Source organism: Capricornis sumatraensis, chromosome 2 (assembly GCF_032405125.1).
Source record: "Capricornis sumatraensis isolate serow.1 chromosome 2, serow.2, whole genome shotgun sequence".
NCBI lineage: Eukaryota > Metazoa > Chordata > Mammalia > Artiodactyla > Bovidae > Capricornis > Capricornis sumatraensis.
The window spans coordinates 190,282,509-190,298,354 of NC_091070.1; the positions used below are offsets into that span (position 1 = coordinate 190,282,509).

At 40.7% G+C, this 15,846-nt stretch overlaps 1 protein-coding gene and 1 non-coding gene across 2 annotated transcripts in view; one reads left to right on the forward strand and one right to left on the reverse strand.

Moving 5' to 3' along the window:
- Positions 1 to 15,846, forward strand: part of PLPP3 (phospholipid phosphatase 3) — an 88,099-nt gene that overhangs the window by 6,438 nt on the left and 65,815 nt on the right. The gene's annotated exons all lie outside the window — the stretch shown is intronic.
- Positions 7,270 to 7,341, reverse strand: TRNAW-CCA (transfer RNA tryptophan (anticodon CCA)). Its single transcript has one exon. It is a non-coding gene; the product is annotated as a tRNA-Trp (tRNA).

A 15,846-nucleotide genomic window follows, 5' to 3' on the forward strand; every position in this document is an offset into this window, starting at 1 on the left:
TGTAGGAGACTGTTAAAGTCAGGGTTGGCAGCCTCTTCCATGTTTAATGCTATTGATCTCCTGTCAATTTGACATTCTTTCTTTTTCACTTCCTGTGCAGTTGTTTGGGCTGGCAAGCCCTGTTGTGCATAGCATGATATTAATAATGCCAACCCCCTGGGGCTACTTCCCAGCTTAAAAAGTTTTATTAATGGAGACTCACTACCCTGGGTGTCAGTTCAACATGGTACACATTATCTGGGGAGTGATAACTTTCAGGATTCCTGCTATTCAGGATTCAGTACTTCATAGCCTCAGCTAATAAGAACACCTGTCTGGTGTGAAATACAGATTCTCAGGCTTCTTTCCAGAAGATTCAAATTCAGTATGCTCTGGACCACGGCCTAGGATTCTGTATTTCGTAAAAGCTTCTAGTGATTCTTATCAGGCTAAATTTGAGAATCACTGTGTTGTTTAATAGCTAGTGGTCTTTATGGCGATTGAGAAAAAGCTATTGGTTTATAGAGAAGGATTAAATATTCTGGCACTTTTAAAATTGTTAGATGGTCTGTATTTTTTTTTTTTCTTTTTCTGTTTGTGGTCAGTATACCTGTCTTTTCCAATAAAAATGTTTAAGACACCTAGAGATGACCATCCTAAGTGAAGTGAGTCACACGAAGACAAATAACATATGCTGTCTCTCATATGTGGAATCTAATTTTTTAAAAAATGATACAAATGAACTTCTTGACAAAACAGAAACAGACTTGCAGATGTTGAAAACAAACTTATGGTTACCAAAGGGGAAACGTCCGGGCAACAGAAGGCGGGACAAATCAGGAGCTTGGGATGAACCTATAGATACACTATAATATATAAGACAGAGAACCAACAAGGACCTACTACTATACAGCACAGGAAACTCTACTCAATATTCTGTGATAACCTATATAAGAAAAGAATCTAAAAAATGAATATGTGTATATGTATAACTGAATCACTTTGCTGTACCCCTGAAACTAGCACAATATTGTAAACCAACTATACTCCAATAAAATTAAGAAAAAGATATTCAAGACTTTTAGAACTCTTTCAAAAGGAAAAATTACTACTGGGTGCTTGCCTGAAAGTCTCCTGTGATTTTTAGTGTGAGGACTTGGTGAATGTGAAAGTGTCCAACTCTATGCAACCCTATGGACTGTAGCCCACCAGGCTCCTCTGTCCATGGGATTCTCCAGCAAGAATACTGGAGTGTGTTGTTATTTCCTACTCCAGGGAATCTTTCCCATCCAGGGCTTGGTGGTATCTCCTAGTTGCTGAGAATCTGGGATTTTTATTTAAACTGAGCTCTTGGTAGTGTACTTATTGAAGGCCAAGTAACCACTTTGGATAAATGAAGTGTAAACTCTATAAATATTTTCTTCTGAGATACTGAAGTTTGTTGTGTGTGAGTAAAAAGTAAAATGAATGAATTAGATTTCTAAAGAGAGCCTTTAAAAAACCAAAGTTAGCTTGGCAGAGTACTGGAGAAACAATACAAGCTTTGGATTCACCCAGAGCTGGGTTCAAATCCTGACAGAATGTCCTCTACACATGTGACTTGGGCAAAAACTGTTTAATCTTTCAGGCCTCAGTTTCCTCATCTGTAAAATACAAAAGCAAACCTCATGACATTCATGTATGGTGCAGCTTAGATGATATCATAAATCTGAAACTACTTGGAAAAGTTTTAAAAGCACTAAGTCATTATTGGGTAGTATGTGGCTATTATTATTCATAGTAACAGAATTTTCCTTTCCTTCCCACTGTTCTTACTCTTCAATGGTTCTATGAAATCTTTTTTAATGTTTTGGTTGCAGAGTTGCCTGAAATATATTAGGGGAAACAATTGTGAAGAGAATCTAAGAAAAAGCCAGACAGGGAATACAAATGTTTTCCATTAACCAGAGGAGAGCAGTGACAGGTTTGGGGAAAGTCAGTGTGTGGGAACCTCAAGAGCCTTTGGTGGTTACTTTCTTCTCCTCTGGAAGTGACATGGCCGTATCACTTTAAGGGAAAGACAGATACACCTTAGGAAGGCTGGGAGGAAGTTTGGACAAAGGGCCTTTTTCAGGGTCAACTCTTTTATGTGTCTTTTGAACGCCCAGGGGAAAAAATCTAACTAAAAAGAGCAGCCATGTTTGAAAATAATTGAAATGCTTGTCATCCAGGGCATTCTCCATGTCTCTTGAGGAAGGGAATAACTGTGACAGTGATTATATTCATTGCTCATGCCAGCCATGTGCTGTAGATATTAGATCCCTTTAGAGAGGAGGAAACTGCAATTCAGAGAAGTTAAGTAACTTGAACAAGAGCACCCAGCTAGTAAGGAGTCACTAAATTTTCCAGAACTCTTGTCAGCTTACCTTGCTGCCCACTTTCCAATGCAGTTTATGCCATGAAGGCTCCCTTTTTCTATTCCATTCCATTTCATTTATGTCCAGTTTATTGGGTGCACATATGTACAAATGTGTTCTGTAGGCCCAATATCACTTCTGTTTTATGTCTTAGTTCTTCGACCGGAAGGCATGTGGGATCTTATCTCCCCAACCAAGGATTGAACCCTCTGCACTGGGAGGCAAAGTGTTAACCACTGGACCACTAGGGAAGTCCCAATATAGGACGCAAATATGAGTCTTAATGCAAGGATCACATTGGGCAGTAAAGGGGACAGAGTTATATAGAGATAGCTGTGGAACAGCTTGGCCTGTGCTGATAAGCCTCTCTGTGGACATAAAGAAAATTCCATCAGAGCAATTTTTCAGTGCCTAGATTTGTGGACACTTGAGAATTTGAAAGTACCTTGAGGATTTCATTATCAACAATACTGAGATCATTTTTCTATCTCAGTCAAAAAAATAGGCCTCTTTGAACAGGGGACAGGTAGGAGATCTGAGGAGGAAGCACAGGCTTTGGAGACAGACAGGTGGGAGTTTGCTTGCGGTTATAAGCTATACACCCTTGGGCAAGTTGTGGCTGTCTCTGAGGTCTCTGTTTTCTCACCTGTGAAATGGGATGGTATGCATTGTGGACCTGCGAGGTGATGCCCGGTAGAGTGCATGGCGCTGGGCATTCGCCAGCTGCGATTGTCACTGTCACCATGTCCTAGTCGGTGCTCTTCTCATAGGAAGACGTGGAGGCTGGGACTGGTTAGTAGTTGTCCAGTGACAAAGGAGCAGGGCCTAGAACCAGTGCCTTTTTGCCATTTTGCTTTTCTGGTGTGCCCTTGTCAGTTTGAAACTTGGTATCATATATGAGGTGGTTCTCCAGAGAGCTCTATTCTTATTTTTCTCTTGCCTGGGTCAATTAAAAGAGGAACAAGACAAACAGGTTTAACTTTTAATCCAAATCAGAGGATGATAGTTGAGTGAGGCTAGAGACACGTGGTGCAGATTTGGACTAGGCAGTTTTTTTTTCCTATATCGCTTTTCTTCAAACTGGCCCTTGTTCTAGAAAGTGCTTATTACCAAAGATCACTGCTGACTGATTTGAACTTGAACAGGCACCGTCTTTTTCAAATGACCTGTCTCAGGAAAGGAGAAAGAGAAGCCAATGTTTTCGAAGTGTTTGCTTTTGACTGAGGAGGAAACTGAGTCTCAGATGAAATAATTTCCTCAAGCTCATGCATGAGTTGGTGGTCCCCATATTCAAAAGAAGGCTAGGTCAGTTTGTCTGACATCCTTGTGAAGCTATTCGTCCCTTAAGTCCAAGTTAAATTATAAATGATGATCTGCATTAAAATTCCCAAATTTAAAACAAACTGAACCAAACAACACACATGAGATCCAACTGGCGACTTATGAAAGGAACTTGATGATTTCTGTGTGCTTTTAAACTATACATTGCAATCAGAGTATTGGTGGGAAGTGTGTTTTTGAGGTTTGTCACAAATTAACAAAATTATATGCCTAGAGAGTTTTGCAGAGAAATGCAAATCAGTGTAAGCGCCTTGTCATAATAAGCAGTATGCTTCGGTTCCTGTTTATGTGTCCTTAAAGCATATAAGACACATGATTATTGACATGAAGGAAGCTGTTCTCATTGATGGTTTCTTTATATCTGGCCTCCAAATTAGTTTGTGGCATCAATCTGTATAATTTCTAGAGAATCTATTTAATTTTTATGTTTATACCTATCTTTCAAGTATGTCTCATCTTCTGCAGTTGTTTCCTGAGCATCCACTATGTGTAACCCTGTCAGTCCCTCTTCCCCTCGGTTTGGGTCGGGTGGTAGGGCTCCTTGCACTTCAAAAATTCCCAGATTGGAAATGGGTACAGACTTTTTAATAATTTCACACGTTTAGTCCCAGTGACTTGGGAGTGGTAAGGGAGGGGCTATAGCTGCACAAGGAAAAGCAATGAATTTGCCTGAGGGTATGGAGCTGGATCTTGCTAGAGAAATGATAGCCCACATTATACAGAGTAGAGAAGGAAATGGCAACCCACTCCAGTGTTCTTGCCTGGAGAATCTCAGGGACGGGGGAGCCTGGTGGGCTGCCATCTGTGGGGTTGCACAGAGTTGGATACAACTGAAGCAATTTAGCAGCAGCAGCAGCAGCAGCAGCAGCAGCAGCAGCAATATTCCGTTATATGGACATACCACATTTGGTTTATACATCTATTGGTTGCTAGAGCATTAGGTTATTTACCCTTTTTGGCTCTTATGAATAGTGCTGTTATAAACGTTCATATACAGATTTTTGTATAGACACAGAATTTCAGTACTCATGGGTATATTTATCTGGGAATAGATATGCAGGATGATATAGTAACTCTATGTTTAACTTTCTGAGGAACTGCCTAACTATTTTCCATAGTGGCTGTACCATTTTATCAATAGAGGTGTCTTAAAATTAATTAAGATATATATGGAAAAAATGCAAATGTTTTACTGAAGACTTTTGGAATTAACATATTTATGAAAACACTATAGTGTTGCTTTGTTTGTCAGAGAATTTTTCACAAAGAAAGTTTTCAACCAGTTTAGCAGTGTCACTGGGTTTAAGAAGAGTGACTGGAGAATAATAAAACTGCTTGAGGAATAGCTGGGTGGTCAGCTAGACCCACTCATCCACTGAGTAACATACTTCGAGAAACTCGAGTGTGACAAGCAGATTCCTGCTTCAGTAAAATGAAAAGCAGCCTTGGATCTTCAGAGTACCCTGAAAACAGTTAAAAGTACAAATATTGGAATCTATATATTAGATTGGATTTGCTTTATGATATTTTTAAGACTGTGAAATAGAACTGTAGGTCCTGATAAGACTGATTTCTTTTTTCCCATCCTTTCACCACTGGAGATACAGCTGTATACGTGATCGCCTCTCAGAAACTAAAATTACTAAATCTAAAATTACATCTTTTAGATTTATGTGCTGGACACTGGGTGATATTAGAGTATAAGACACAAGGACAAATCTTTAGAAATTGGTTGGAACTGAAAATTACAGTGCAGATTAAGCTATAAGTTAATGAAAAATTAGACCACATACAGTTCAAGAGGGTGAGGAAAAGGCACTCAACCTTGAATATTAGGAACTTTAGATGATATTTCAATTGATCTTTCCAATCACAGAATAGGGTAGATGTCAATAACTGGTTTTGCAACTCAGAGAGGGTAAATGATTTGCCCAAGTTCACACAACTAATAAGTGTTAGGTCTGGGGTTTGGACTTAAGCCTGACTAAATAATGACATTTGCTAACGTTTACTGAGCACAAGTATGTACCTCTCACTGGGCTACCCAGGGTGCAGGCATTCTCTTATTTAATCCTCCCAATGTGCCTATGAAGTCTTTATTACTATTATCTGCATTCACAGAATTGAGATTCAGAGATATTAGAAATAACAAAAGTTACGAGCAGGTGAGTTTAAGTTGGGGTCAGACCTGAGAAATCCGTCTCATGAGGCCATTCTTAAACAATAGGCTCTCCTGCTTTTCTATTTCTGAAGCTCAAGTTTTCCCCACTGTTCCCTGCCAACTCTCACATCAGTAACACATGAAGACTTGTCCAAGATGAATTAGTCTTGTGATCTTTACCATGGGTTCTCTGGACCCATCAGTGTCTGCTAGGGCAATCACAGGACATCTCATGCACTTTTCAGAGCTTCAGAAATATCTAACATGTACTGTACATTGTTCAATGATTAACTTGCCTAGGTTAACTGAGAGCATTGGCCTCTGCCCAGACTAGTCAAAGCGCTGGCTTTCTATGCTTGTGATTTGAGGGTGGAATGACACCTGGCAGATCCCTCTGGTCTTGCTGGTTATTTCCACTCATTAGGAGCTGTGATTGGCGCTTCCCATGCTTTGATTAACAGAAGCAGACAAATGACTTACACGTAGTTTACCTGGTAAATAAAGATGTCATAGAGAGTCATGGAAGAAGGGCAAGAGATCTTTGGTGGTGAAAATGTTGAACATTCTAGAATGGACAGGCAGCTCTGTGGATAGTGGACACTAATTAAATGCCTAGTGTCTTCTTTTGAAGCAGCCGCTTGTATTGCTAGCAAAGGGAGGAACTTCTGGCAGGCTGAGATTTAAAAATATTTCCGAAGGTGTCACCAATTTATAGTAGTCCTCCTTTAATCTGCTGTTTCCTTTTCCATGTTTTCGGTTACCCTTGGTCTGAAAATATTAGGTGGAAAATTCCAGAAATAACTCAAAAGTTTCAACTTGCACACAGTTTGAGTGGGGTGATCAAATCTTTCACCAGGACCCCCAGCTGTCAACATGGGCTGCTACTGACCTCCAGCCATCCATGTTGTTATGTCTTGATGATCCACAGTCACCCGACGCACATGGTCCTGCTCCTGACGTAAGATCAGAAGGTCAATAGTAGCTTAATACTGTGTCGAACTTTATCTTATCATGTAGGTATTGTATCATTTTACATCATTGCAAAAAAAAGGGTGGCTACAGTACAAGCAGATATTTTGAAAGAGACAGGCCACATTCACATAACTTTTATTGTAGTATTATTATCATAATTGTTTTTAATTTCTTCCTGTGCAAAATTTGTAAATTAAACTTTCTCATAGCAAGGGTATGTACATACAGGGAAATTCTTAGTACTTATATTATTCAGTACTGTCCACAGTTTCAGGGACCCACTGAAAGTGAAAGTGAAGTCACTCAGTCGTGTCCAACTCTTTGCGACCCCGTGGACTGTAACCCACCAAGCTCCTCTGTCCATGAGATTCTCCAGGCAAGAATACTGGAGTGGGCTGCCATTTCCTTCTCCAGGGGATCTTCCCAACCCAGGGATCGAACCTGGGTCTCCTGCATTGGAGGCAGACGCTTTAACCTCTGAGCCACCAGGGAAGTCCTACGTGCAAAGTCTCTCCAGTCGTGTCTGACTCTTTGTGACCCTATGGACTGTAGCCTGCCAGGCTCCTCTGTCCATGGGATTCTCCAGGCAAGAATACTGGAGTGGGTTGCTATGCCCTTCTCCAGGGGATCTTCCCAACCCAGGGATCGAACCCAAGCCTCCCATATCGCCGGCAGATTCTTTACCATCTGAGCCACCAGGGAAGCCCCAGAAGTCTCGGAGGTCTCCCCCAAATAGGAAGGCTACTGTACTGGAATCTTGTGTTTAGCAGGCTTCTCATTTAACTGTTTAAAGAGAGTGGCTCCGGTGACACAGAAGGAGGGATGATGGTCCCACTCTTTGGATGGTCTGTACTGCAGGCATGGTGTGAATACAGTCTTCTCTGGGGCTGGCTGGGAAATTAAAGTATACTTCTTGGGTCAAAGCATTCAAAATACAGAGCTTTCAATCTCAGGGGAAAATAAGTCCTCCTGATTTTAGATTTAATTTTCCAAAGGCCAACTGATGAAGTTGAAGAACTTTAATTATAATTTTGCTTTAAATTGGTTGTTTGTAGCTGTGTTGGCCTCTGCTGTGAAATCCAAACACTTATTATTAATTAATAATACCTTTCACTGAATAGTGCTAGCAAATGATAATGTGTGCATTAGATAATTTGAATGTAAATATTCTTTCTTGCCTCAGTTCATTTTTCTCATTCTAGCTCTTAAGCTTCCCAGCCCTGAAAAGCCCACAGAAAAATGTACCAAAACCACCCTACTGAGGAGGTCATTTTCCAGATGTCAACATGAAAAAGGCTGGGAAAGGAATATTTTTAAACCTTTCCACTATAGTTGAGCACATTCCCATATCTCATCAAAGTCTACAACGGTGAAGGGAAGATATTACTGTAACTGATTTTACAGATGTGGCAGTCGCCCTTGGGAGAGGTTGAGGAGCTTTTGGGGATCCTGTATCTAGAAAATGGTGGAATGCCTGGGATAAGAACCAGCCAACACCTATGTGGACTCTTTCCTCCCATGGTGAGGACTGGCATTGAAATTTGCACTGGCTGCTATTTTCAATAATAAGCATATGAAGAGCCAGCAAGCCAGCCAGAAAGTTTTAAAGTGAGATGACCAGGCCTTGTGAAGTAGTCAAGTGTTATTTGGGGGTTAAAGCATTTTGCCCATTTTTTACTATTGTTTGTTTCTTTCTAAATTCCTGGAAAATAGAGATTAGACTCAAAAACCTCTGGGCTGGAAGTGGGAAGGGCATCTATCTCCTTTGCAGGCAGTCATGAAAAGGGGCTGGTTAACCTTGAATTTCACGGCAACCTATGGAGGAGGGTGCGGAGTTCATTTCAGTTTTCTCAGAACCTGGTTAGCCCTACCTGTCTCAGCTTTTTTTGGTGGGTGGTATATTAATAATTTAGCTAGTTCATCACTAGCAGAGATTGTTTACTGAGATTCCAGGGGAACTGCTTTGCTAGAATCTACTTGGAGCTGGTAGCTTGGACCATGTATCCATTTTAATTGAAACTATGTCACAGAGCTTCCCAACTCCAGTTCTGCAGAACTTCAGACGAAAAGGGCAAAAGCCTTGGCAGGGGAATACTTTGCCGATTTTGTACAGGAAGGGAATGACTTCTCTTCATGCAGAGGGATAGCAACCTCAGATGATATTGTTAATTCTTCTTATTGGTCTTCTGCAAAGGAGTTTAAAAGGCCGAGAAATGCAACATTTTGAGTGCAGCAGCTTACACTTGGGTTAGAGGCTCTGTGTATTTCCCAGGCTATTGTAGCTCCTATTCAGCTGGGATTTGAATGGAGTGTGATTTGCATAAGAGCAAGTGTATAAAGTAGGTCTTTTTTTCCCTTTCCTCAAAGAAGTTTTGTGCCGTTTCTTATTCTGACAGAGTTGGCATGAAGCTTTGACAAACACGGAGCCATGGAAAAGCTAAACAGGACTGAGAGCAAGCCCATTTTGTACAGATCCTTCACACTTTGAATGCAGAGCAGCTGGCAGGAGGCAGCTCAGATCATAGGCGTCATGGCAGAGGCTGTTCCTCTGCTGTGAACTGGTGATGAATGGGAAGCGCTCACAGGACCAATGGGAAAATGGATCATTGCCTATTTACCATTCTTTGTGGTTGGGGGAAACTACAGATGAGAACATTCCTGGGACTCAGCTGGCTATCTTATCTATCCTTCAGTATTTATTGAGATAAATGCAAAGAGATAACAAAGAAATACTAAGAGGCCGATCTTTCCCTCAAGGAGTAGGTAAGAAGATGAGAAGGGAAACACACACTCATTCTTGGGGAAAACATGACCTGGTGTCTTGAGCTGATCATTAAATGAAAGTTTAAAAACAGGAGGTCTACAAGGCAGCTCCATGCTGATCCTGGGCTGTGTTCCCAGCTTTGCTGTATTAGTTGGGTGATAGAATGGAGATGATGATTCATTCCTTGCCTACTTCATGAAGCTCTTGAGACCAAGAGTATGGTATCATGTTTATATAAGGAAAATGCTTTGAAACTGTAAAGTCATATTTGTACAATGGATATAAATGTGTGTGCATGTGGCTTCCCTGGTGGCTCAGACAGGGAGACCTAGGTTCAATCCTTGGGTTGGGAAGATCCCCTGGAGAAGGAAATGGCAACCCATAGTCTGAATCTGCTGTCCTCTGTTCTCCCTGTTTCTATCCCATTTTATCTTTAATTAAAAAAATATTTATTTATTTGGCTGTGCTGGATCTTACTTGCACCATGTGGGATTGAGTTTCTCGATCAGGGTTCAAATCTGTGCCCTCTGTGTTGGGAGTGCAGTCTTAGCCACTGAAGTAGGGAAGTCCCTATTCCATTTTAAATTCATTTCTTCATATACCTAGATCTGAAAACATTCCTTTATAGGTTTTATTTCTAGGGGGATAGGCTCTCCCATATATTATTTATGCATTAACCATATAGGAATAATTTTTCAAAACTGCAATTTTAATGACACAGGTCTTTCTCTTTGGGATTTTTTTGACCACCACCACCCCTCCTGCCCCCACCCTCCCACCCTGGTTGACTATACTAAGACTTAGTATATTTGAGGCTCTTTAGAATCTGGCCCCAACCAACCTGCTAGTCTCTTTCTTCCCATCCTCCCCAATCCCCACTTTGTGCCTTTGCCCAGATGTTTCCATTCTGTGACTCTTCCAGGAACTTGCCTACCAAATCATTTCTGTTTGTTCCATACATGTTATTCACCTCTTATAATCAACTCAAATGCCACCCAGTCTGTGAAGCCCTTTCTAATTTCCTCTGGGCAGAATTAGTTTTTCTTTAGGCAATCATAGCACTTTGTATTGACCTTTTTAATGTCAAAATTTTTGGCTTGTTATATACAGGTCTGTCTTAATAGACTATGACTCCCTTGTATAGAACTAATGCTTGAAATTTTTTAATAAAGTCAACGCATTGAAGAAAGTGTCAATAAAAGGCTGTTTGGGTAAATATAAACAAGAAGCCAACAGAAAAATACAATTTTTGTTGCCTATACTGTACAATCTTAAAGCAGCTACTGGCACAATATCTCTTCTCTCTATAAATAGCTGAATTATTATTAAGTATAACTATAAAGCTAAACACTGGGTGCTTAATACATACTTCCTGCAAATTAGTGTGATGGAATGGAAAAAACCTTCACTTGCTAGAGTTTGTAATAGCCTATAATAAAGTATTAATTAACCTGAGAGATTGGGAGTATGTACTTAACTAAAGGCAGCTAGATATTTTAAGTTCAAGTTTTACATTTATATAGTGTTTTGAACTTGGTCAACAGACTGAATTTGTACTAACCATGATAGCTTCCATTAAAAAAAAAAAAAAGCTGAAGTTACCTTAAAAGCTAGGGCTATATTTTAGGATGATTGTTTTTTTTTTCATCCTAGTCCTGCCCTATGGAGAGGCTCTGTGAATGAGCAGAGCAGAAGCCTCCTCTCAGAGAAAGATGCCCAAGTGGAGAGTTAAGAAATCTGGGTTTATGTCCTACCTTTCTTGTTAACTTACTGGATCACTTTAGCCAAGCAGCTTTCCTTCTCTGTGACTCTGTTGCCTCATCTGTGAAACGGGGCACGGAGAATTCTCCGGACATTTCCTCTAAAATCTCTCTCTGTTCTGTAAAATACCATGAAGTTCACATTGAAGGAGGAAGAGAAGGCATTTTCCTCCTTTCAGCTCTTTTCTATCATATCATTATTCTGTTTATTTCTGCTAGCACATCAACAGTATTTGATTCATTGCCTTTACCCACTGGAAAAACTTTTAAAAACAATCTCTTAATATCCTAAGACACCACAGTTTGTATGTTTACCTTTTTAGATATTTATCTGGGTTAATCTTCCTTCTCAGAATTCTGAGAAGGCTGGGATTGAAGTACCAAAATGTCTGATTCAGAAGAGAAAGGAATTCCTAGAACAGAGCACATAATGTGTTTTATTCAATCCTTATGATATCCTTGTGTAATGGATTATCACTTGAATTTTACAGATGATAAAACTGAGGCATGAAGAGGTTAGGTACTAGGAAGTAACCCCAGTGTCTACCTTCCTATAATTTTAACCCAGCATCGACTATGTTTGGTTGTCATGCTGGTAAGTCGTTATTAATATTAATAATAGTATCAATCAGTTTTATAGTTAGAAGCCCCTGACTGATTGGTGGTGATGCATCACTTCAACTAACATCCACTGAGCACCTTTCATGTACCAAGTACTGTGCTTGGTATTGGTGTCTAATGACTTGGACGTAGTCTTCTAGAGTCTTCTAGAATGGACACTGGGCGGTAGCAGTTCTAGAAATACAACCTGGACACTGTATAGAGGTAGCAGAATTGAGCTGGGGGGTCTGGGGGTAGTGACATCACCACTTGTTTGGATGGCCAATTCAGGAGAATGCTCTTGTGCACTGTTGTTGAAAACGGCATTGCACTGAAGAACTTCATTGAGCTGAGTGATTCCTCTGCCTGAGTTCTAACCGTTGGTACAGTCACCATCCTTTAGAATGCTCTTAAAATGCAGGAGTGGAGGGGTCCAAGGATCAAGGGTTTCCCCTTGCCCACTCCCATCACATAGGTGGGGAAACTAGGCTCAGATAAATTTACTCTCTTAAGAAAATGAGTAGAATCCAGAGCAAATAAAACCCTTACCTTGTGCAGGTTCAAGTTTAAATTCAATAAATACTTTATTTTAAAGCATCCCTTTACACCGTGGATTTGGTTATTCTGTAAATCAGATAATGGTCCCGTGTGTCATAATCTACAAAGCCTTTTAAACCTTAACATAACATCCCAAAGCACAGTAATGCACTCTTATAGTAAAAATATTCCAAAAATATGATTATGTTAAAAGGGGATAACCCTCTCACCATCCCTCCAAATTCCATTCCCTGGAGGCATTGCTGTTAACAGTTTGTAGTTCCTGCCAACCTTATTTTGAATGCACAGGTATTCTCAGTGGCATCCACCTTCATCCACATTGGTCTTTTTTTTTTTTCTTCCTTGACACACCCCACAGATGTCTTCCTTCTTGCCTTGAATCATGTCTTTGCTCTTCAAAGCACCCTCCCCTTCTTCTCTGCCTATGGGAAACAGTATCCATCCCTAGGCTGGTTTCTGCACATCTCGTGCCCTTACTAGTCCAACCTTAGGGAACTTTCACCTCTCATTTAAGTGCTTCCAGCTGAAACGCTAGGTAGTGACCTTCAATCATTTGTGTTCTGTTGGTCTTTTCCTTCCTAAATAATGGGACAGATGAGTGAGATGATCTTTAAGCTTTGCTGAGTTCATCAAATATAAAGGACTCCACATTTAGTCAGTGCTTCCTGGTTGGATATCTTGATCCATGTTGAATTGCTGAATCCTATCAGAGGGTTGCGACATAAGAGAAGAGATGAAGAGAGTCACCCTAAGAAGTTCCCACAGTTTAAACTCAAGTCAGAAAGTTTTAAACTTTCAAAGGCCACATGACATAATGGAAAGAGATTGTGTCCTTGGGGACAGTTCTGAACTCAACTCTTGGCTCCACCATTTGCTAGCTTATAAGTGGAGGCCAGGGTTGTAACCTCTCTGAACTTCAGTTTCATCATCTGTAAAATGGGAAGAACAGTTCCTGTCTGACAGAGCGTCCCAAGATCGGGAGATACAGACAGTAGGCTCTTCCACATTAATCTCTACCCTCCTTCCTAAAATCTTTTTGTTTGGAGACTCTTTTATCTGTCAGAGATGGCAAGCTTCACAAGGAATACAAGATAGCATGACCTGGATGTATAGCAGATGTAGTGTACAGAGAATGGGTGAGATGCAGTTTACCTGATCTGTGAAAAGGAAAACTTTGGAGTCCTTCCAGGGAATCATCAAGCAGCTGCACAGATGTAGTTACCTTTCCATCCGCGCTTGATGAAGGAAGGTATTTTCCCATTTGTAGAGAACCTGTTGGAAATGCGTCTTTAATGCATTCCACTGTTCTGAGGCAAAACTTCCCAAGAGATTGAGCAGAGCCTATGAACCAATATCATTGAAAGTTGATTAAAACTATCATCTTAATTAAATACAAGGGAACAAGAAGTTCTCAGTATTCTGGTAGCAATTAAAGACTAAAAAGTCAATTTGAAGTTGTTTTCGCAACTCTTAAAATAATACTCCCTCTCCCCCACCCCTCATGAAAAGAGTTTTTAGCTATAGACATGCCCTCACATTGAGGTTTTTGAAAGCTGTGAGGACCACAAACCTGCTGGCAAAGCCTTCTGCTGCCAAGACATCGAAGTTCTCAAAAGCAAGAGGGTTCAAGCTCAGGATACGCTGATTTGGAAAGAGAGTCCAAACAAAGGGCCTTTTGAGGCAGGAAACTGGGCTTTGGCTTCAGCACAGAGCAATGTGGGATTGGAAAAGCGCCCTGGGACTTGCTGAGGAGGAGAGGGACTATGAGATCGATGGAGGAAGTATAAAGTTTCTCCATACAGTGAGAGTTTCTTTCCAAATCCTCGAAAGTTGGTTTCAGAAGCTGTTATCTTTCCTCTGTCAGCTTCATCCGCATGCTTTTTAAATGTGGACTTCACAACATGGTATGTCTTTGAACAGAAAAGGGGAAATGAGTCTCAAAGGCACTTGTAGATGTTCCCCTTTTAGCCTGACCTGAAGGCCAGTGGTTTTCTTTGAAAACCAAAGCAACCACATTCATGAATTCATTCATTCACTCGCTTAATTGCAGTATTTTCTGATCACCTGCTGCATGCTAGGTTGATGGGGCTGTAAAGTTAAACGGCACAATTCCTACTCACGGAGCTCAACATCCAATTAACCAGAACTTGAAGTATGTCCCACTGTGTTCTGTACACATGACTCTCCTCCCCTCCATCACCCTAATAGGGTTTTACATGTGACCTTTCGCGAGGTGAAACTTGTCATACTCAGCTTTACAGGTATTCCAAATAGCAGCACACTGACCAACAGGAGTCCAGCAGGGCCAGTCCAGGCAGAGGAGCGCTATAAGCACAGGGGAAGGCTCAGTGATGGAGATGAGGGAAGAGAAAATAAATTCTGATGGATTCTAGTCTTCAAGGTTTTCTCTGTTTTTCACATTTCATTTGTATATATAAATTCACTGTCCACTGCTTGGTAAGATGGAGGGAGGGGAGTGGACATAGAACAGCAGGAGGAACAACAGAAGGGAAAGGGCGGATTTGGCAGAACCGCTGGCCTGAGAACTTAATCTGGAGGGGCTGAGTCAGTGGAGTCTGTCCATCACTGTAGAAGAGGAACAGTGGCTTTGGGTTATACATTTGGAAAACTGAGTTTCCTGGAACACAGAGGACTCAAAGATTTAAGGCAAAAAGGGATGAACTTTCGCGTATTAGCGATCTTAAATGTTTACTCTATCCCCCAAATGTGTATTGATAATGTAGCCCATGCTTATGTGTCTTCCAAGAATCAAGACTCCAAGCTTACCCAGTCTCTGCCTCGTAATGTTATGTGCCAGGTTACCATTAATTGCTCCTAAACAGTAGTTTCACCAACATATGCTCGATCAACAAATGCAAACATGCTTGAATTCAGAGGTGTAAGGGCTTTGAATTTGAGTAGAGTTTACCCTAATATTAGATGTTGCCCTGTGACATAGGGATGTCTTGATTCCTACTACAAGTGGTGTTTTTGATGACTGGACTTAATCAGAGAAGTTACAATGGCTGGTTGGTAGATTGAACAAGATTTAGAAGAAAACTTTCTGGTGTGTTTGTCAGCACTGGACCACACACATGGCTTTTCTCTTGCTCTTTGAATTAGAGCATTTGTATGGTAGATTAAAATTTGGGGAAAATACTGTGTTCCCTATGTATATGGAGAGATATAAAGAATAAGTGAGGGTTTATGTAGAACCTTGACAGTGAAATCTGAGGTGGGGACCTTCTTTTTCTTACTTTTCTATTTCTAGTGCTTAACTCGGGCCTGTACATATAAGTTGTTCAGTAAAAATTG